Source organism: Heloderma suspectum, chromosome 14 (genome assembly GCF_057233095.1).
Source record: "Heloderma suspectum isolate Gila_16-S chromosome 14, 16-S_ref, whole genome shotgun sequence".
In the NCBI taxonomy this organism is placed as follows: Eukaryota; Metazoa; Chordata; class Lepidosauria; order Squamata; family Helodermatidae; genus Heloderma; species Heloderma suspectum.
Window position 1 is genome coordinate 16,185,756 of NC_139471.1, and position 22,536 is coordinate 16,208,291.

The window sequence follows — 22,536 nt, forward strand, 5'->3', positions numbered from 1 at the left end:
TTTCAAATAAGGATTGGTGAAAGGGAGTTTTCCATTCCCCATTTGTCCATTCCCCTATATATTGACTTGATAGCAGGACATACGTTCTAGAATTATTATTATTATTTTGATTCATAGGGCTGCCAGGGGATTAAAGAAACCTTGTAGTGCAGTCCTGTGCATATTTACCTGGAAGTAAGTCTTGCTGTGTTGAGCGGGACTTTCTCCCAGATATGCGTGCATAGAATTACAGCTATACAGTTTAATCTTTGCCATGTTTACTCTAAGGCATGTCCCACTGAATTCAATGGGGCATACTCCCACGTAAGTGTGCATGGGCTTACAATTGCACAGTGCAATTCTATGAATGTTTCTTTCTTTGTTTATTTCATTTCTATGCCGCCTCATAGCCGAAGCTCTCTGGGCAGTTCACGAAAATTAAAACCACAAAGTACAGCATAAAACAATATAAAATAAAAGCTTAAAACTACAGTATAAAAGTACCACCAGAATAAAACCTAGCAGCAATGCAGAGATTTAAAATACAGATTTAAAACTGCAGAGCTAAAAGACTAGGAAGCTAAAATGCTGGGAAATAAAAAGGTCTTCACCTGGTCCAAAAAGGAATACAACGTAGGTGCCAGGTGAATCTCTCTAGGGAGCTCATTCCACAGCTGGGGTGCCACAGCAGAAAAGGCCCTCTTTCCGGTAGCCAGCCAGAAGTATATTTACTCAGAAATATGTCTCACTGAGTTCAATGGGAGGTGCCATCACTAGGGGTGTACAAACCCCACTTACCAGTCCGCCGTGGGGTACACAGAGGGGGGAGGTGATCCCTCCCCCCCCGGAATCCTCCCTGGCCAGCTCCACACCACGGCGAGTCCACGGAGCCACCGACCAGGTCCGTCTGCAGGGGGACTTCCATCCGCTAATGGGCTGCGGATGCAAATGGTGGCCGGCGTAGCGGACACCATTTGCATCCCTGCTCTTTGCTGTGATAGGCTACATAAATATTTACATTATCTGAACCTAGGACATTTTCTGCAGGGTGGTTTATTAACCATTCAGGGTGGCTTGTTAACCACCCTGAACAGCCCAACAACAAACCTTGGGTTCTCAAGGTGGCTTCTCAGGGTGGCATGGTTAACAAGCCACCCTGAGGAAAATGTGTGGAGTTCAGACAACATGCTAACCCACGGTTCAACAAACAACCCATGGTTCAACAACTCACACTCAACCACTGAGCGTGGGTTAGCATGTTCTGTAAACCCAGTGTCTCTATACTGACTGGAAATGTATCTTTTAACGTTTTGGTAGGGGTGGACGAAACTCACTTACCTGTCCTCAAAGTTTTTCGCGGTGGGGGGGAGGTGCTTCGCTGCTCCCCCCGGGAAGTTCAGGCCGGGGGGGAGGCTTCCTGCCTCGCCCGGCCGAAATTCAGGCCGGGGAGGAGGTGCCTCGCCTCGCCCGGCTGCGAACTCACAAGTTTTTTTTTAAAAAAAATAAACACCCCCGTGATAGGCTACGTGACGATTAACGTAGCCTATCATGGCTAGATCTGCAAAGTCAGCCGTGATAGGCTGCGTTAATCGTCACGTAGCCTATCACGGCTGATTTTAGTTAAAGTCACCTGTAGCCTATCACGGGTGACTTTTTTAAAAAAAAGCGCGTACGCAAATGGCAGCCCCCATAGGGAGCCGCCATTTGCGTTCCTTATTTGGTCGCTGTAGTCTACATAAAGATTTACGTAGACTACGGCGAAAATAAGGGCAACGCAAATAGTGTTGCCCTTATTTTCGCCGTAGTCTACGTAAATCTTGACGTAGACTACAGCGACCAAATAAGGAATGGGAATGGCGGCTCCATATGGGGGCCGCCATTATCCGTACGCGCTTTTTTTTTTTTTTAAAGTCACCCGTGATAGGCTACGTGACGATTAACGTAGCCTATCACAGCTGACTTTGCAAATCTAGCCGTGATAGGCTACATTAATCGTCACGTAGCCTATCACAGTGGCGTTTTTGTTTTTTTTTCTTTGATTGGAATGGCGGCGGCGGCAGCCGGTCGAAAGACCGGCTGCTGCTCCTGCCCCGGACGAACACCCGCCGAACCGCCGGCCGGACCTCCCGCCGGGAGGGACATTCGGCAAAGGTACGTCCCGTCCCGAGGGGGGTGCGGGGGGCAGGGGGGTGCGGAGAATTTCTCCCTGAACCTTGTTCGGGGGCTGAACACGTTGGCGCTCGGCCCCCCAAAGTTTCGGGGAGAAATTCTCCGCCATCCCTACGTTTCGGACCAGAGTCTTTCACAGTCTTACCTGGAGATGCCAGGGACTGAACCTGAGACTTCTTGCATACAAAGCATGTGTTCTGCCACTGTACTATTGTCCTTTAGTTAAAAATAAAGTAAGTTTCTAGTCCTCATGGTTCTGAATAAAGGGTTGAATTCAACAGAAACACAGTGACCTGCCTTATATTGAACCCGACTATTGCTCCATCTAGCTAAGTATTGTCTGCACCAACCAGCAGCTGCCTATGGGGCTTTCAGGGAGGAGTCTTTGCCAGCCCTACCTGGAGGTACCAGGGATCGAACCTGGGATCATTTTCATGCAAAGCTCATGCTCTGCCAATGAGTGATGGCTAGGGATGGTGGAGAAACCCGTCACGGACTCCAGTGAGGCCGGATTCTTTAGAATCCGCCCCCCCGGAGTCCATGGCGAAATGGACTGCTCCCCCACCCCACCCCGTGAAGGCCAGTCAGGATGGACCCTACCTGCTGCTGGCCAGTCCTGGTCCATCCTCTTTGGTCCACATCCTTCTGCTGCTGGGCTGCAGACGCAAATGGCGTCTGGCATAGTGGACGCCATTTGCGTCCTTGCTCTTTGCCGTGATAGGCTACGCAAATATTTATGTAAAAGTGCAGGACACAGAATCATGGGTTCAAGTGACAGGAAGCCAGATTCCTGCTGAACATCAAGTAAAACTTCCTGACTGTTAGAGCAATACGACAATGGAACCCATTCCCTGGGGAGGTGGTGGGCTCTCCCACACTGGAGGCCTTCAAGACGAGGCTGGACAGCCACCTGTCAGGGATGCTCTGACTTGGATTCCTGCACTGAGCAGGGGGTTGGACTCGATGGTCTTGTAGGCCCTTTCCTACTATTCTATGATTCTATGATTCTAAGCAAGATAGCCCAATGGTCTGCTTCTGTGTAAGGCAGCTTCCTCACAGAGCTTACTCCCAAGTAAGTGTGCAACTAACATAGCTACCTGTATGGTATATATGTTCAGCATAGTGCTTAGCACGCTCTTTACTTTATTATTTATTTGATTAACCTGATTTATACCCCACCTTTTTACCAACAAAAAAGTGGCACTCAAGGCAGCTAACAAAAAACAGTTTAAAATAGATTAAAACAATAAAGCACATTAAAATTAAAAACAAAACAAAAAATAACAGTTACAGTATAGAAACAGCACCTGACCCACAAACACTCTTACAGGTGAAAGGCCTTTAAAAAAAAAAATGAAATAAAGCAGTCTTTGCCTGCCATTGGAAGGACAGCAGAAAGGGAGCAAACCTTGCCTTCCTTGGGAGGGAGTTCCACAGCCTGGGAGAGGCCACCAAAAAGGCCCTCTCTCATGTCACCCAAATGTACCTCTGATGGCAGCGGACTTGAAAGAAGGGCCTCCCCAGAAGATCTTCAGGACGAGGCAGGCTGATATGGGAATATTCCCCTTTCAGGCAGTCCTAAGCCATAGGTCATAACCAGCACTTTGAATTCTGCCCAGTGAATTCTGCCCGGTAGCCAATGAAACTGCTATGTCAAGGGAGTCACGTAGAGATGGTGCGGGTGCCCGATTTCGTCCAGGAATCTGGAGGAACCCCCCTGCCTACACCCCCGAGCCCCGCCCGCCGAGCCCCCTGCCCCTACACTCACCCCTTGTATTATGGAAAAATAAAATGGTGATTGCACAAATGCACATATTTGCGAATGTGTGGGAATTTGTATTTTTGTGAAAATGCACATTTTCACACATACGCAAATATGTGCATTCGCAAAATGTTCACGCAGATGCAAATATACAGATTTTTGAGATCGCCATTTCATTTTTCAATAAATGGTGACCGCGGAGCTAGAGGAGGCTGCTGGGGTGAGTGAGGGCTCTTGTTGAGCATGGGAGGGGCTCGAGCATGGTCCGGGGACTGGCAAGTGGGGGCAGGGGCTGGGCAGGCACCCAGAGAACCCGGACTGGTTCTTGCATCCCTACAGTCACGTGCTCGCTTTAACCGGCCTTGGTCAACAGTCTGGCTGTAGCATTCTGGACCACCTGAAATTCCTGAACAGGTTTCGAAGGCAGCCCCACATAGTCCAAACGGGATATAACTAGTGATGTACGAAAGTCACTTACCTGGTCCCGCAGCTTGCTTCGCAGTGGGGGGGAGGCGCTTCGGTTCTCCCCCCAAAGTTCAGGCCGGGGGGGGAGGCGCCCCGACTCGCCCGGCCAAAATTCAGGCCGGGGAGAAGTGCCCCGTCTCCCCGGCCGCAAAATACAAAAGAAAATGTAAAATAAAAAAACCACCCGTGATAGACTACATAATGATTAACTTAGCCTATCATGGCTAGATTTCCAAAGTCAGCCATGATAGGCTACGTAAATCGTTATGTAGCCTATCACGGGTGACTTTGGGAAAAAAAAAAGCACGTATGCAAATGCATTTGCGTTCCTTATTTGGTCCCGGGTAGTCTACATAAAATTTTACATAGACTACGACGAAAATAAGGGCAACACAAATAGCGTTGCCCTTGTTTTTGCCTTGGTCTACGTAAATCTTTACGTAGACTACCCGGGACCAAATAAGGAACGCAAATGGCGGCGCCCATGGGCACCGCCATTTGCGTACGCCCTTTTCTTTTTTTTCAAAGTCACCCGTGATATGCTACGTAACGATTAACGTAGCCTATCATGGCTGACTTAGGAAATCTAGCCGTGATAGGCTACATTAATCGTTACGTAGCCTATCACGGGTGTTGTTGTTTTTTTTAACTTTATTTTGTAATGGCGGCGCCGCCGAAAGCCGCCAAAACGCCGCCGGGACCCACCGCCGAGAGGGACATTCGAGAGAGGTAAGTCCCATCCCGGGAGGGGGGGGTGGCGGGGTGGCGGAGAATTTCACCAACAATTTGGGGCGGCCGAATGCGTTGGCATTTGGCCTCCCCGAGATTCATGGAGAAATTCACGGCCATCCCTAGATGTAACTATGGGATGTATGACCATGGCAAGCTGGTAGTCTAGCATGTAAGGCTGCCAGATCCAATACAGGAGATGCCTGCTGCTGATATAATTGTCACATAGGACTAGGAGGCAGAAGAATCCCACCAGTTTCCCCCTTTTGCAAACTTTGCAGATGACAAGGCAATCTTTGGATAAAGAAAAGGCCAAAGAGCTGAAATGCAGCTGACACTCTGCTGGCTATAACACCTGTTCCATTTGACAGACAGTGGGACTCTATCCTGCCTCCTAATGACTAGAATTACTTCTGCATTAGATGGGTTTTTCAGTGATTTCCTTCTGCTCGTCTGCTAAGCCTGCAAGTGTTTCAAATTAAGATCACCTCCCTGCCCCAGCTGGCAAGAGCAGATACTTCCATACTTGCCTGCCGCTTCTCTTTGTCCCAGCCCTGGCTCTCTCTACCTGTCCAAGGGCACCTGGTCCCACTGTCCCCAGGACTTGAAGACACCTGCCAGTGTTAATTCCATTCCTGGCCAGTCCATTTGCTGGGAGATGTTCTCAGTAAAAGTGGTGGGAGGGAAGAGATTTATATTGGAGTGAAATCTGTGCAGTGCAAGAAATGATTCAGAAGCTGCAGAAGGAAATGACATTAGCACTCCAGACCTGGATAAAGGGCTCTCACAGACAGGGGACAGAGATGATGGAACAGTAAAAGCCTGTTCTGAGCCATCTGGCTGGCATACTTAGGGGCTTTGTCAGTTCCTTGGGCCTGTAATTGACAAAAGAGAGATGAGGCCAATACCATGTCTGATCACCTTTGACTTTTTCAACCTAGTAGACTTGGGCTTATTTCAAGATTCAACCATAGTATCCTTCTGGATTGTTTATCTGGACCGGGCACGGGAGGCACAATTTTAAAGTGGTTCCGTTCCGGTCCTTTCTGGAGGAGGGGTCTCAGAAGGTGATGCTGTGGGACTTCAGTTCCACCCCATGGCCATTAGCCTGTGGGGTGCCGCAAGGTTCCATCTTGTCCCCTGTGCTTTTTAACATCTACATGAAACCACTGGGGGAAGCCATCAGGAGGTTTGGGCTGAAATGTCATCAGTATGCAGATGATACTCAGCTCTGCCTCTCGTTTCCATCTGCACATCCCAGGGAGGCTGTGGAACTCTTGAACCAGTGTCTGGAGGCTGTTTTCGGTAGGGATGGCGGAGAATTTCTCCATGAATCTCTGGGAGGCTGAATGCCAACGCATTCAGCCCCCTGAAATTGGTGGTGAAATTCTCCGCAAGCCCCCCGCCCCCTCCCAGGATGGGACTTACCTCGTGCGAATGTCCCTCTCGGCGGCAGGTCCCGGCGGCGTTTCGGCGGGGGCGGCGGCCGGTCTTCTGACCGGCTGCCACCGCCGCGATTGCAAAATAAAAAAGTAAAGTAAAAAAAAACACACACCCGTGATAGGCTACGTAACGATTTACATAGCCTATCACGGCTAGATTTCCAAAGTCAGCCATGATAGGCTATGTAAATCGTCACGTAGCCTATCACAGGTGACTTTGAAAAAAAAAAAGCGCGTACGCAAATGGCGGTGGCCCATGGGCGCCGCCATTTGCGTTCCTTATTTGGACAGGGGTAGTCTACGTAAAGATTTACATAGACTACGGCGAAAATAAGGGAACGCTATTTGCGTTGCCCTTATTTTCGCCGTAGTCTACGTAAATCTTTACGTAGACTAGACGTGCCAAACTAAGGAACGCAAATGGCGGTGCCCCATGGGCGCCGCCATGTGCGTACGCACTTTTTTTTTTTCAAAGTCACCCGTGATAGGCTACGTGACGATTTACATAGCCTATCATGGCTGACTTTGGAAATCTAGCCGTGATAGGCTATGTAAATCGTTACGTAGCCTATCACAGGTGTGTGTGTGTTTTTTTTACTTTACTTTTTTTTTCGTGGCCAGGTAGACAGGGCGCTCCCCCCCGGCCTGAATTTCAGCCGGGCGAAGCGGGGCGCCTCCCCCCCCTCGCCTGAACTTTGGGGGGAGAACCAAGGCACCTCCCCCCCACCGCGAAGCAAGCTGTGGGACCAGGTAAGTCTCTTTCGTCCATCCCTAGTTTTCGGATGGATGAGGGTGAACAAGCTGAAACTTAATCCAGACAAGATGGAGATCCTGTGGGCTGGGAAACCAACTGCTTCGGATGGAGGTTTACAACTGCTCTTAGATGGGGTTGCACTCCCCCTGAAAAGCGAAGTGCACAGTCTGGGAGCCCTCCTGGATTCTGAGCTAATTGGGGAAGTTCAGGGGCTGTGGTGTCCAGGAGTGCTTTTTACCAGCTTAGGCTGGAATGCCAGCAGTGGCCCTATCTGGAGAGGACAGACCTTGCCTCAGTTATCTATGCACTAGTCACGTCCAGGCTGGACTACTGTAATGCTCTATACGAGGGGCTGCCTTTGAAGATGGTTCAGAAACTCCAGCTTGTGCAGAATGCAGCCACCCGAGTATTGGTGGGGGCGAGCTGATTTGATCATATAGTGCCTATACTGTGCCAACTGCACTGGTTACCGGTATGTTTCTGAGCCCAATTCAAAGTGCTGGTTTGTTTTGACCTTTAAAGCTGTAAATGGTTTGGGACCAAGTTACATGAAGGACTGTCTACACCCATATCAGCCTGCTTGCACTTTAAGATCAAAAAGAGAGGCCCTTCTCATTTGCCCACCTGAGCAGTCAAGTGGGTGAAGACACGTGAGAGGGCCTTCTCTACAGTGGCCCCATGTCTTTGGAACAAGCTGCCATTGGAGGTCTGCCATGCTCCCTCATTGCAGTCTTTTAAGAAGGCCTTGAAAACATATTATTTTAACTTGGCCTTCTACTGATATGACTGCTACTGCTGCTGCTGTTAACATCATCGTTGGTTTTATTGTTGGTTTTAATTGTTTATTGTTGGCTTTTATTGTTTTTATTGTTTTTACATTTTTATCACTTTTAATATTTTAACTGTTTTATGTATTTTATTGTTGTAAGCCACCTTGGGAGGGCCTCTGCTTTGAAAGGCGGCTAAGAAGTATTTTAAATAATAACAATAACAATAACAATAATTGCTTGAGGATATTTGGGGGGGGGGCAAGTTCCTAAAGTGGTACAGTTCCCTAGATATAATCTAGTCAACTATTCCTTGACTTTTAAACTTCTGTGGACTTATTTATTCATTTAAACTATTCTATACCACTTGGTATCCTCAGATCTCTAAGTGGTTTACATTAAAAAATCACAAAATACAATTAAAAAACCGATGCAAAGAACAAGATAAAATAATTAAATACTTTAAAATCATTACAAGAAAAGTAGAGCAGAGCAGTGCGATTATAAGTTAGGGAAAAGCTGAGTAAACAGGTGTGTCTTTGAGGGGCATCTAAATGGCCCCACAGATTTCAGCCTCTCAGACCACAGGTGGGAGAATGTTCCAGAGGGTGGGTGCCACTCCCCAAAAGGCTCATCCAGTGACATTATTTGACAGCAGACTATTGGTCATGGGATGACCAATCAGGCCTCTTCAGAAGGTCTTAGGGGTCATTTATAGGGGAAGACAGTTAGTGAGGGGAATATGATGAGGGAGACGGTCAGTGAGATATCCTAGTCCTGAGTTGTTTAGGGATGTCAGCAACAAAACCTTGAACATGGCTCAGTTGCTAATAGGCAGCCAGAACATTAAAAAAGAAAAGCAATTTACGCTGCGTTTAGGCCAATCTACCAGCTTTACGGCTGCAAATGGTGCCCACTATGCCATTTGTGTCTGGAGACTCACTTACCCTACCCCAGCGATACGGCACGGCAATGGCAGCCAGCCCTATTGCCAGTGGAGTGGCTCCGCAGGATCAACGCACAGAAGGAGCGACCCGCACGGATTCCGGAGGGGCATGGAGGTGAGTGTTCCGTTCCACTACGGGCCCCACTGGGGCCGGATTCTTGAATACAAGAAATGTATTCAGTCAAAAAAGAGAAAAGGGATAGAGGGAGGTATTATCAAGTGTTAAACTTTTCTCTCAGAGTGCTTCCAGGCGGAAAGCTCCTAGTGACTATCAAAAGGCATTGTGCAGCTATTCCATCTTGTCTTCCTTAATGGATTTTTTCTGGTAAGTAAAAGAATGGAAGGAAAGTTGGGAAAACACGGGAAGGCTACAAATGGAAGACATCTGGATCCTACATATAATTCCTTGAATGAGGCACAGTGTTTGCACAATAAAAGCTTCATCTGGAAGCACACACCCCCATAAGGTGTGCAGTTAAGCCATGTTGTGGGAGAGGATACCAGGAAGGAAGTCTAGTCCCTCTCTAGCAACTGTCTATGTTAGGCTATTTCACACCTATTTTATGACAGCAGTGAGAAACAGGCAAGGCTTAATTTGACGACAAAGAAGGTGAAGGCAGACTCAAGCGCTCGAAAAAGGAGACATTATTGTGCTCTACGTGTTTTTGAATGTCTCCTTCAGGAGCTATAGATCAAATAAAACATTTACATTAAGAATAATATCTTATGGATAATGTCCTATTCCATATGGCAAAGGCTGCAAAAAACGTATCTATATTTCTGTAAGAAGGTCAATTTTTTGTTATCTTTTGAGTCTGAAGTGAATATGTGGGAGTATCTTATGCCATGTCTAAGTGGGATTTGACTGATAAAGTCGTTTTAGGTTGTGGAATTTTAATATCAATACTTTTGTGAGCCTTTGTAATATGGAGTTATCCATACCATAAGATATTATTCTTAATGTAAACATTTTATTTGCTTTATAGCTCCTGAAGAAGATGTTCCAAAACGCGTAGAGCACAATGCATTTTCCTTTTTCCAAGCGCTGGAACCTGCCTCCCTCTTCTTTGTCATTAGTCCACAGTGTTTCTTCCCTCTCCACTAAGGCTTAATTTGAAACAGGCAGAGCTTAATTTGGGTACGCTGGGGCTGAACTTTGGAGCCTGTTTCCAATGCTAGGATTCAGGCTTAAATCATGGGACATCATAATAAAGACTGCTCCTGAACGTGTGCTGAGCATCACGTCACAGAGTAACCCCATCCAGCTATCCACACTTAAAAAAAAAAAAAGTAAGGAAAAAGCTTTCAGGCCAGAAGGGTTGGATTGTCTGTTGAGCCCCCTTTTTGTACACACTAAACACATGGAAGCAAGAGGCAGGGAAATATTTAAGCAGCAGAAGGAATGGCTGAGTTTCAGAAAGGGCCAGCGATGTCCAGGTTGGGGTTGTGCCAAGTGGAGATGTAGCAACAGATCAAACACAGCCAGGTTAATGACAACCTCGTTCCTGGGGCCTTGGCGAAGCCTGGAGAGCGAGGGCTGGCCGGAGCGGATGGACAGTAGCGGGCTCTAAATGGCATTCCGTAATTAGCTGGCAAATACAAAATGATGTTTAGTGTAATTGCTCGGAATAATGTCTCCCAGCCTGGATCCGTTTTGCGGCAGGCTGTTTGTTGCACGCATCCCAGTTTCCCGTTCCCTCTGTCATTTCTCATCTCATTCTTCCCCAAATTTGATTGCCTCGTCTTGGAGGCTACGGTTGCTAGGGCAACGCCACGGAGCCATTATGCTTATGCAACTGATGTCTCGCCCCCCTCGAAGGACTGGCTATTTGACTGTCCGTCCCTTCTTATACTCTCCCTCCTCCTTGCCATTCAGGCAGTATCTCCCAGCTTCCTCTTAAGAGGACCATGGCTCATGAGGACAGCGTAAGCTCTGCAAAGATGAGCCGCCCATGTTCAATCTCTGTCAGAGGCCTCTGCCAAGGACCCTGGAGAACATGGCTTGAGATCCACTGCAAAACAGAGTGGAAGAAGCTGCTGGTTCAATCTCTGTTTTTCATATAAGAATCTGAGACCTAAAGGGAGGATAAGAAAATGTCGCGTTTCTTCATCCTCTCCCTTTGGAGTCAACACACCCCAGGAAACAAAGCTTCTTGCCAACACGACTTTGTTAGTAAATGACTGTGTCTAGACTAGCTTCTTTACAAATGCAGATTCTAGGAAATTCTCATACTGTATAGAACCAGCTCATCCACACATCTATGAGTATCAATAGGGGAGACAAAACTGAAGTTTGAGAAGTTGCCAGCAGTCTGGGCATAAAGTTCATGGCCAGACTTGCTTTGCAGGGATGCCCCTCCCTTAGGGAGGCTCCCTCCTACTTTGGCTTCCACGAGTGGCCAACCTGGGGGAGCGTCTGAACCCTGCCCCTATCTTTTTCCGCTTTGCTCTGTGATGGACCTAGCATCCCTCAATTCACACCCTTCGCCCTCCTCCTCGCCCTCCAAAATGTGAGTTCTCATGGTGGAGGAATGTGGGGGGGGCATTCAAGGGCCATCTATGTGTCAAGGTCTTGGGAAGAAAGTCTTGCACCATGGAGAGATGGGTGGATTGAACCTCTTCTTCTTTTGCCTTAGAGCCCTTTGCGCCTCCCACCACTATCACCACCACCAACCAGCTAGACAGAGGGAGGCACGCTATTGTGCTGAAGAGGAGGACTCTGGCCTGCACACCCTCTTCTCCAGCACAATAGGGATGGGGGAGAAATCCGCCACGGACCCCAATGAGGCCAGATTCCAAGAATCCGGCCCCATTGGGGCCCGTGGCAGAATGGAGCACTCACCTCCACCTCTACATGGAATCCTTCCGGGTCGGATCCGTCGCTGCCTTGATCCTGTGGAGCCGGCCACATCCCTGGTGAATGTTGATATGGCCGGCAGCCATTGCCGTACCATATCGCTGTAAGTCAGGCTCCGGACGCAAATGGTGTAGTGGGTAGGGATGTTGGACTCCAGTGAGGCCAGATTCTAAAGAATCCCTGGAGTCCGTGGCAGAATGGAATACCCCCCTGCCACCCCCCGAAATCCCCGGAACAGATCTACCTGGCAGTGGCTCTGGAGGCGGCAGTGGCTCCGGCGGCGGCTCCGGGTCATCTTCTGGGCTGCTGCGGCCGCAAATGGCAGCCGTCGTAGTGGCCACCATTTGCGTTCCTGCTTTAGCCATGATAGGCTATGTAAATATTTATGTAGCCTATCACGGCTAAAGCAGGGACGCAAATGGCATAAGGGATGCCATTTGCATCCCTGCTTTAGCTGTGATAGGCTACATAAATATATACGTAGCCTATCACGGCCTAATGTAGGGATGCAAATGGTATCCTCTACGCAGGACGCCATTTGCGTCCCCAGCAGCCTGGCAGCGGATGGAGGCCCCGCTGAGAATCAGCCTGGCCAGTGGCTCCATGGACTTGGCTGTGGAGCAGAGCCAGCTGAGCAGGATTCTGGGGGGAAGGACTGAATCGCCTCCCCCAACCCGTGGATTCCTGGGGGAGTAATGGATCGCCTCCCCCAACCAGCAGACCCCAGCGGAGCCAGGTAAGTGGGGTTTCATACACCCCTAGTAGTGGGTGCCATTTGTGGCCGTAAAGCTGGTAGATTAGCCTAAATGCAGCCATTTAAGGTAGATTAGCATAAATGCAGTCCCTGTTTTTAGATGTGATAGGCAGAGGCTATGCAAATATTTGCATAGCCTATCGCGTGAACAGGGGTAAGTGATTGTGGAACGGGGAAGTGATCCGCCCATCCCTACAGCACAATTTCCAGCTGTCAGGAGCACAATTGTGCTGGAGAAGAAGACACGTCATCCCCATGCACCCTCTTACCCAGCACAATTATGGAGGCGGGGGGGATCCAGGGGTGGTGGCAGTGTGAACATTCACAGTGGACCACACAGGAGACTCCAAGGGCTGCATGCAGCCCATTATCTTCACATCAGGAATGGGGAACTTCTTTCAGCCCAAGGGTCCCACTCCAGAAAACAAAGCTTCAGGACAACACTACTTTATTAGTTAAGGACTAGTTTCTTTACAAACGCAGATTCTAGGAAACTCTCAGACTGCATAGAACCAGCTGATCCACACATCTACAAATATCAATAGAGGAGACAAAGTGGAAGTTAGTGAAGTTGCCAGCAGTTTGGGCTGCTGGCAACTTCTAGGGATGGCAGAGAATTCCGCCATGGATTTCGGTGAAAAATAGGGAACGCAAATGGCGGCTGCCGTAGCCGCTGCCATTTGCGTACGCTCGGTCTTTTTTTGGGGGGGTTAGCCGTGATAGGCTACGTAAATTCTTATGTAGTCTATCACGGCTGCCTGGCTGGATGCAAATGGTGGCCGCTACGGCGGCCGCCATTTGCATCCGCAGCAGCTCGTCTGCGGCCGGAAATCTGGCTGCAGATGGCCCGAAGCCAGCCATCGAGGATTCCGGGGGGGAGGATCAGATCGCCTCCCCCCGTTGAGGATTCCAGGGGGAGGGATGGACCACCTCCCCCCCTGCCATGAAAGATTCCGTGAAAAAGTAAGTGACTTTCGTACATCCCTAGCAACTTCACAGCCAGACTTGCTTCGCAGGGATGCCCCTCCCTTAGGGTGGCTCCCTCCTGCATTGGCTTCCACGAGTGGCCAACCTGAGCCCTGCCCCTAATTTTTCCAGCTTCACTCGGTGACAGACCCTAGCATCTCTCAAGTCACACCCCTCCTCCTCTCCATCTGAAATTTGAGTTCTCATGGCGGAGGAATGGGGGAGCCATTCAGCCTGAGCCATCTGTGTGTCAAGGTCTTGGGAAGAACACCTCGCCATATCTGGGTTCACTGGGGAGGGTGCCTCCCTCTGTTCTTGCTGTTCCCATTCTGATTCCAAACCTGAGTTGCCAGACATCTCCACATGCTCAGATTCATTCCTGACAGAAGGAACAGCGGAGGAGAGCTATTGACAATGGAGGTAGGAAATTGGCATCACGCCCTGCTCTCCAGCTCCCTCATTGGCCACTATGAGATGCAAGGGACTGGACTGAATGGACCTTTGGCTGAATCGAGCAGGGTTTGAAATAAGAACCCTGCTGGATCAGACCAAAGGTCCATCCAGTCCAGCAACCTGCTTCTCACAGTGGCCAGCCAGATGGCTCCAGGAAGCTGTCAAGCAAGGTATGGTAATAGCCCTCTTCTGCTGGTGTTCAGTCAGTGACACACTGGTATTCAGCAACTGATATTCAGTCATGCACTGCCTTTGATCATAGAAGTTCCACATAGCCATCATGACTTGTAGCCATTGATAAATCCATGATTTTGCCTAAGGCTCTCTTTTAAGGCCATTTAAGTTAGATGTGGCCATCACCATGTGTGGTTTTGAGCCTTGTTCTGGTTGAAAAGCAATGCCACCCCCCACTTCTGGGTCTGGCCACACCCACCATGGGCAATCCCCCCCCCCTCAGATTACCCCTGTGGGTATGCAGCCCTCAACAGAAGAAAGGTTCTCCACCCTTTGCAGATGTTCTTCTCTTCCCTCATATTTGTTATCCCTACATTACAAGTCTGAGAAGGGCTAACATCTAGGGATGTCAGAGAATTTCTCCACAAATCTCGGGGAGGCCGAATGCCAGAGCATTCAGCCCCCCGAAATTGGTGGCAAAACAGTCTGCCCCCCCCCGGACGGGACTTACCTTGGGCGAATCCTCCTGGTGGCGGTGGCTCCGGCGGCGGTTTGGCGGCAGCGGCTGCGGCGGCCTGTCTACCGACCAGCTGCCACTGCCGCCATTTCCAGTAAAAAAAACAAAAACAAAAACATGATAGGCTACGTAAAGATTTACGTAGCCTATCACGGCTAGATTTTTAAAAAATACCATGATAGGCTACGTAAATGTTTACGTAGCCTATCACGGCTGATTTAAAGGAAAAAAAAACGCGCGTACGCAAATGGCAGCGCCCATGGGCGCCGCCATTTGCGCATGCATGTTTTTTTTTCTTTTAAATCAGCCGTGATAGGCTACGTAAACATTTACATAGCCTATCATGGCTGACTGCAGGGATGCAAACGGTGGTGGCTACGGCCACCGCCATTTGTGCACCTGGCCGGCCAGGATTCGGGGGGGAGGGAGGGAGCACCTCCCCCCCGGCCAGAATTTCGGGGGGGAGGGACGGAGCACCTCCTCCCCACCAGAATTTCGGGGGGAGGGATGGAGCGCCTCCCCCCCACCTCGAATCAAATTTCGTTAAAGGTAAGTCACTTTCGTACATCCCTACGTAACATCTCCACTGCCCAAAGCCCGGGAACCTCAGATGGAATGGTGTTTGTTAGGGGAATGCCAGAGAATTCTCAGCATGGGAACCAAACGACACCTCCTAGAATTCTTTGGGGGAAGTCATGACAGTTAAACTCAGGGTGGAGTCAACACACATCACCCTATGGCAGGAGACTGTGTCAGCAAGTCACCATTTGAAACTTTGCATAATGCTCCAGAGTGCTGCTACTTCCGGTGGAGGGATGTTGGGAAATTTAAAATGGTGGCTGTCAGCTGCTTGACACTGCTGCCAGGTAAGCCCATGGCTTTGGGCCACTAACTTAGGATCCCCCCCCAATAGGGCAGTATGCAGACCCCCCCTCAAACCTGGAGCTGTCCCTGGTTAAACTGTCATTAAACCGATATACATTTATATGGAGGGTAAGTCCTGTGTAAATAGCACAGAGAGTTTGAAAAAGGAAGCCTAAGCATATTTCCTAAAGATCTTTGCAAGTCATCCTGTTGAATCATTTTCCATCCTAGGGCCATTTTCAAGTCAACCCAAGCATTCCCGGGTCTCCAGTGATGTCTGTTGTAGAGGGCAAGCAGGGTTGTGTGGCTGTGATTCATCTTTCAGACCCAGTCATCTCACTTGGTTGTGTGACACCCTCCCGGATTGATGAGATCTCTTGGACCTGCAAGGATGCAGAGGGAAAGGAGATGAAAAATATTGTTTTTCAGGTGGAATAGCTTGCAAAATGGTGCATTTACTTTCAAAACGCTGTTTGGAATGCATATGAACTGCTGCCTGCAGCTACGAGAAACAAAGCCATTAAAGTTCAGATAGTGGTGTTGTTTTTCACCAAATGATTCAGTCTTTCCCGTCTAGCTCTGAGCAAGAGAGAAAGAGAGAAGGAAAGGGAAATGTAAGTGTTGCATGCTCAGAATACGTTGCCCCCATTGGGATCCCTGCTGGAGGGTAAATTGGAGCTTCTTGTTCCATTTAATTGTGTCTAGGAAAGTTATTCAAGCTCTGAAGATCTCAGGGGGTTTATCATGCCTTCCCCCCAACGTCTCCTCTCTTTCCCCCCAACACAACTTATTAAACAGAGTTCATACCATTTGGTATGGTGATTGAGGGCAATACCTATGAGCCATGCACAGATGTTTTGCTCATGGAATGGGGATAAATTGAGGGAAATACATATGGCACATTCATGGTTGTTCTGCACATAGAATGGTTATCAAGGGCAAAAAATGTGAGCTGTGAATAAGGGTGGCGGAATCTCTGTTTGTGTCTGTGTTTCATGGCAAACCACCCCACTATAGTCTGCCATGAAAACGCCAGCGCAAGTGGCGTCCCTCTAGGGGTCAGTAATGACTTGGTGCTTGCACAGGAGGAACCTTTCCATTCCTTTTCATAGTTTTCTAGCTCTTAGGGATGTCAGAGAATTCCGCCACGGATCTCAGTGAGGCCGAATGCCAGTGCATTCGGCCCCCCGAAATCCGTGGTGGAACGAAGCCCCCGCCCCCCAACCCATGAAAGGCTACATAAATATTTACGTAGGCTATTATGGCGGGGAAAAAAAGGAATGCAAATAGCGCCCATTACGCTATTTGCGTTCCCCTTTTTTTCACCGTAATAGTCTACATAAATATTTACGTAGGCTAAAATGGCTAAAAATAGGGAACACAATTTGTGTACGCTGTTGTTGTTTTTTTTGGCTTGCCATGATAGGCTACGTAGATACTTACATAGCCTATCACAGCAGCTTTGCAGGACCCAAATGGCGGCTGCTATGGCGGCCGCCATTTGCTTCCGCAGCAGCCCGTCCACAGCCAGAACTCCAGCTGTGGATGGCCCTGGCTAGCGGCTCCATGGAACCGCTGCAGAGCAGAGCCGGACCAGGGTGGATTCCGGGGGGAGGGACGGAGCGCCTCCCCCCCCACCGCGAATCCAAGCTGCGAAAAGGTAAGTGACTTTCGTACATCCCTAGTTCTGTTTTGTGGCTACAATACAGATGGTTATGAACTCTCGATGCACAAGGTTCATTCAATTATGTATAAGAATTCATAGTTATACATGTGGTATTCATCCAAACTTTGTAATGTAATGAATGCATCTATATAGGTAAATATTTTCAACTTTTTTTTCATCCTGGTCTCCTCCCTTAACCCAATTTGGCTCCCTCTTTGCCCATCTATCTTAGTTCTCCACTCCCACCAGCCTCTTTTTTTTCTTTTTTTTTTTGCATCAGCCTTAATTCCCTTGAATAATAATTTTTTGGCTCTTGCTTGCTGCTCTTGTCTGTTTGGACAGCAGTAGTCCCTGCTTTCTCTATGGTTTTAACCCAGCTGTTGCCAGTCTAACTTTAGTGCTGTAAGTATATCTGTGAACAGAGACTTAAGTATGACAAATTGCACTTATCGTGGTTACGCTGTAATATGCATATATAGTAGGGTAACGGAGATTGGACAACTTCATCTTAGGGTTCAGAGTGTTAGACAAACCTGGGGGAAAGGATGGTCCAATCCAGTGATAGCTCTGTTTAGTGTGGAGTTATACAGTCTGAAAAGAATTTTGTGTTGTGTGGCTTCCTCTGAGCTGGCTCCAGATTTTGGAGGGCGCTTGGGCAAGTCACTCTCAATGGGACAGAAAAGGGGAATTAAAATGATCAAGGGGCTGGAGCATCTCCCCTATGAGAGAAGATTAGAACAGCTGGGATTGTTTAGCTTGGAAAAAGGGAGGGTAAGGGGAGGCATGATAGAGGTCTACAAAATTATGCATGGTGCGGACAATGTGGCTAGGGAGACACTTTTCTCCCTCGCTCAAAATACTAGAACCCAAAGGGGTCATCCCATGAAGCTGAGTGGTGGGAGATTCAGGACAGATAAAAGGAAGGACTTCTTCACACAGCACAGAGTCAAACTATGGAATTCGCTACCACAGGATGTAGTGATGGCCACCAACTTGGATGGCTTTAAAAGGGGGTTAGACAAATTCCTGGAGAAGGCTACCAATGGCTACTAGTCTTGATGGCTATGTGCTACCTTTGGTACCAGAGGCACTGTACACCAGTTGCTGGGCAACATGGGTGGGAGGGTGCTGTTGTGCTCATGTCCTGCTTGTGGGTCTCCTGTGGGCAGCTGGTTGGCCACTGTGTGAACAGAATGCTGGACTAGATGGACCCTTGGTCTGATCCAGCATGGCTCTTCTTATGTTCTTATGGTCCCCTCCCTCAGTGAATCTACTTTCTCACCACCATTGTCTCCAGCTGCTATTGATCCACATCCTCTCTCTCATTGAGGCAGCTTGCTTTCTTGACCTTCACAGAGCAGGTAGGCCATGGCATCTGCTGCTCCATCTTCTCACCACCATCGTTGTCTGGGCCAGAGTGAGAAGCAGATAAACAAGCAGGTTACAATGGTGAAGAGGAGGAACAAGTCCAGGGGGCTTTTGACAGTGGGGCCCATCTGGAGTGTGGGTCCTAGGCAGGTGCCCAACCATACCTGCCTTTGACACCGGCCTTGGGCTTCTTCAACCATCCCTCTCTGTCCATGCTTGTTTTGCACATGGACTGGTCATCAGGCATAATCAGCATGAACTGTGCATGGTTGTGCTGCACATGGAATGGTGATCGAGGGCAATAAATGTGAAGAGTGCATAGTTATTTTGCAATATCTGCCAGAGTGCCTCTCCCCACACAAACCTACCCGTACACTACGCTCAACATCTAAGGTCCACCTCTGGTTGGCTACTCCGAGAGAAGCTCAGAAGACAGCAACAAAGGAGAGGACCTTTTCAGTGGTGGTCCCCTAATTTTGGAATGACTTCCCCCATGAGGCCTGCCTGGCACCAACATTGTTATCTTTTCGGCGCCAGATTAAGACCTTTCTCTTCTCCCAGTCATTTGGCAGCATATGATAAGTTTTAATCAATCCTGGATTGTCTTATGGTTATGCTTATTTGCTTTGAGATTGCTTGTTTGAAGTTATTTTAGATATATTTTCATTTGTATATATTGTCCGTTCATGTGTTTTTAATGTAAATGGCGTTTAATCTCTGTATACTGTCTTTTTGATGTTTTTAATCTTTGTAAACCGCCCAGAAAGCTTTGGCTATTGGGTGGTATAGAAATGTAATCAATAATAATAGTAATAGTAATAACAACAACAACAACAATAATAATGAATCACAATGGAGTGCAATAAATAAGAGTAGTACCAGCCAGATCAATAGCAATATTACTCTACTTTTCCCAAATCCTAACAGAGCATACAGATATACATGCAAGGTTTGGATCCATCCTCAATCATGCTTAGAGAAGACCCACTGAAAGACCCAGGTCAACCAGGCTTAATTTGGCCCATTGATTTCTGTGGGTCTATTATAAGCATGAGGAAGTCTGAATCCAACTCTAGGAGTCACTGCATTTACTGGGGGGGGGGGATTTCTTTGCCGTAGTTAAAGCTTGGCTTCCCCCTGTCTTTACAATGAATTTGCCAAATGTTCACCCCTGTCCAAATAATCAACATGTAAGAACATCAGAAGAGCCTTGCTGGATCAGACCAAGGGTCCATCTAGTCCAGCATTCTGTTCACACAGAGGCCAACCAGCTGTGGACCAGGAACCCACAAGCAGGGCATGAGCGCAACAGCACCCTCCTGCCCATGTTCCCCAAACATGGGTGGGAGGTTGCCAAACACTGAGGAACTGCGCTGGGAAGGCAAGTGACATCACTAATTTTGAGTCAGCAACATCACCAGTTTTGAGCCCATCAGTGCTGTGCACGTCTCCAGCTAACTTGGAACAGCTAAGCTGCCCTGTAAAATGTCCCTGTAGTTTATTGTTAAGAAGGAATTACTGCATGATCTACATGAAAAGAACTGCCTGATCTATGTGGTAAAAAGCATTGAAGGGCCAACATTTATTAATAACTGTCTTCTATTAATTTATGTCTTCCAGATGTTTGGGATGACAACTCCCATCATTCCCAGCCAGAACCGGAGAACATGGACAGGGCCTGGCAGTGGCATTGTTAGGGGTGCACTTCGAGGTGGGCATTTGGGTTCCAGGGCTCGGAGTAAAATGACAGAGCAGGAGATAATGGGGTGGTGCTGACAGCAAACGCCTTGGCATGAGCACCCAGCATGACTGGGCCAATGCTGAGGCCTACTGGGGCTGAAGCTGGCCGTGCAACATCCCTTTTTCCTTTCCTTTCCTTTCCTTTCCTTTCCTTTCCTTTCCTTTCCTTTCTGGAAAAAAATCCCAGTTGGCTGGACATGCTGCACTAAGGCCTCAGCTGCTTGCCATCTTACAACAGTCTTGACCTGTGCTTCACTCTGCAGTGTGCTTGCTGAGCTTGCATTTTATTATTATTATTATTATTATTATTATTATTATTATTATTATTTTTAAAAGAACAGAAAAAGGGAGCCTTTCTTTCTGGTACTTGCTAAGCTTCTGTGTGTGTCTGTGTGTGTGCAGGGGTGGGTGGCAGGATGGCACAGTGGTGGTGGGAAGGAGAAAAGAATAACAATCAGGGTACCATGTATGGGGAGGGGGAGAAAATGGAGCAGCCAGGGAGGAACAGGGAGGCAGCACAGGCAATGTCAGTGGGTGAATCTGCTCTGGGTTTCAGCCAGAACCTGCTAGAACTTTTGGGACAAAGCATCCCGTGGGAATGATGCTACATCACAAGACAGTGCTGTTCCCACATGCATTCTTGGGGTGAAGGAGAGAGAAATGGCTGCCATAACGTCAGCACCGTGCCAGAGCTTTACAAGGTGCCAAACCTATTTTGGGGATAGGCATCAGCCCCTTGGAGAGCTCCTTTAGAGTTCTGGATGGTTCTGACTGAAACCTGGAATGGATTCACAGCCCCACCGAAATCGGAGCCACCAGCCTACAGCGCTGGGAGCGGAACAACTAGGGTGACGGGTGTGTGTGTGTGTGGGGGGGGGGATTGGAGGGCACTTTCCCCAGGGCCCTCCCACACTTGGCAGCACTACTGAAGCCAGGAAAGGCTATCCATGTCCCAGAAGAGATCCCACCTGAACAGGAAGTCTTCAGAGCCCTTCCTGCTGAGCAGGGTGAACATCCAGACTACGTGGGCAGTTTACAGGTTCCCAGTTCTCCACTGACAAGGGCAATGTTCCAATTTGTTGCCCTGGTGGACCCTTCTAAGACTGGGCAGAAGCCACTATATACTGTATGTATGTACGTACGTACGTATGTATTTATTTCTATACCGCCCAATAACCGAAGCTCTCTGGATGAAAATTAAAAATTAAAACGAAAAGCACACAGTAAAACAATATGAGATATAAAAGCATTAAAAACGCAATAGCATTAAAACCACAATAGAACAATACAACCAGAATAAGGCCCAAATGAATCCTAGAAGCAATGCAGGGATTTAAAATACAGATTTAAAACAGCAGAACTAGAAGGCTAGAAAGCTAAAAAGCTAAAATAAAATAAAAAGGTCTTCACCTGGCACCGAAAGGAGAACAATGTAGGTGCCAGGTAAACCTTGCTAGGGGGCTCATTCCACAGCCGGGGTGCCACAGCAGAAAAGGCCCCCTTCCTGGTAGCCACCCGCCCGCCTCACTTCCTTTAGCGGGGGATCCTAGAGAAGGACTGCTGAGGATGATCTTAGGGTCCAGGCAGGCAATCCTTCAGATGACCTGGCCCCAAGCCATTAAGGGCTTTGAATGTATACATTCCTTCCACACCCCTTCATAGTGTGAACCCCCTTCACTGCCTTGTTGTGGCGAAGGGGCTTGCATAGGGATGGCAGAGAATTTCTCCCCGAAACTTTGGAGGGCCGAGCAAAGTCAGCCGTGATAGGCTACGTAAATCGACACGTAGCCTATCACGGGTGACTTAAAAAAAAAAAAAAAGCACATACGGGTAATGGCGGCCCCCATAGGGAGCCGCCATTCCCGTTCCTTATTTCGTCGGTGTAGTCTACGTAAAGATTTACGTAGACTATGGCGAAAATAAGGGCAACGCTATTTGTGTTGCCCTTATTTTCGCCTTAGTCTACGTAAATCTTTACGTAGACTACAGCGACCAAATAAGGAACGCGAATGGCAGCTCCCTATGGGGGCCGCCATTTGCGTACGTGCTTTTTTTTTTTTTTTAAAGTCACCCGTGATAGGCTACGTGACGATTAACGTAGCCTATCGCGGCTGACTTTGCAGATCTAGCCGTGATAGGCTACGTTAATCGTCATGTAGCCTAT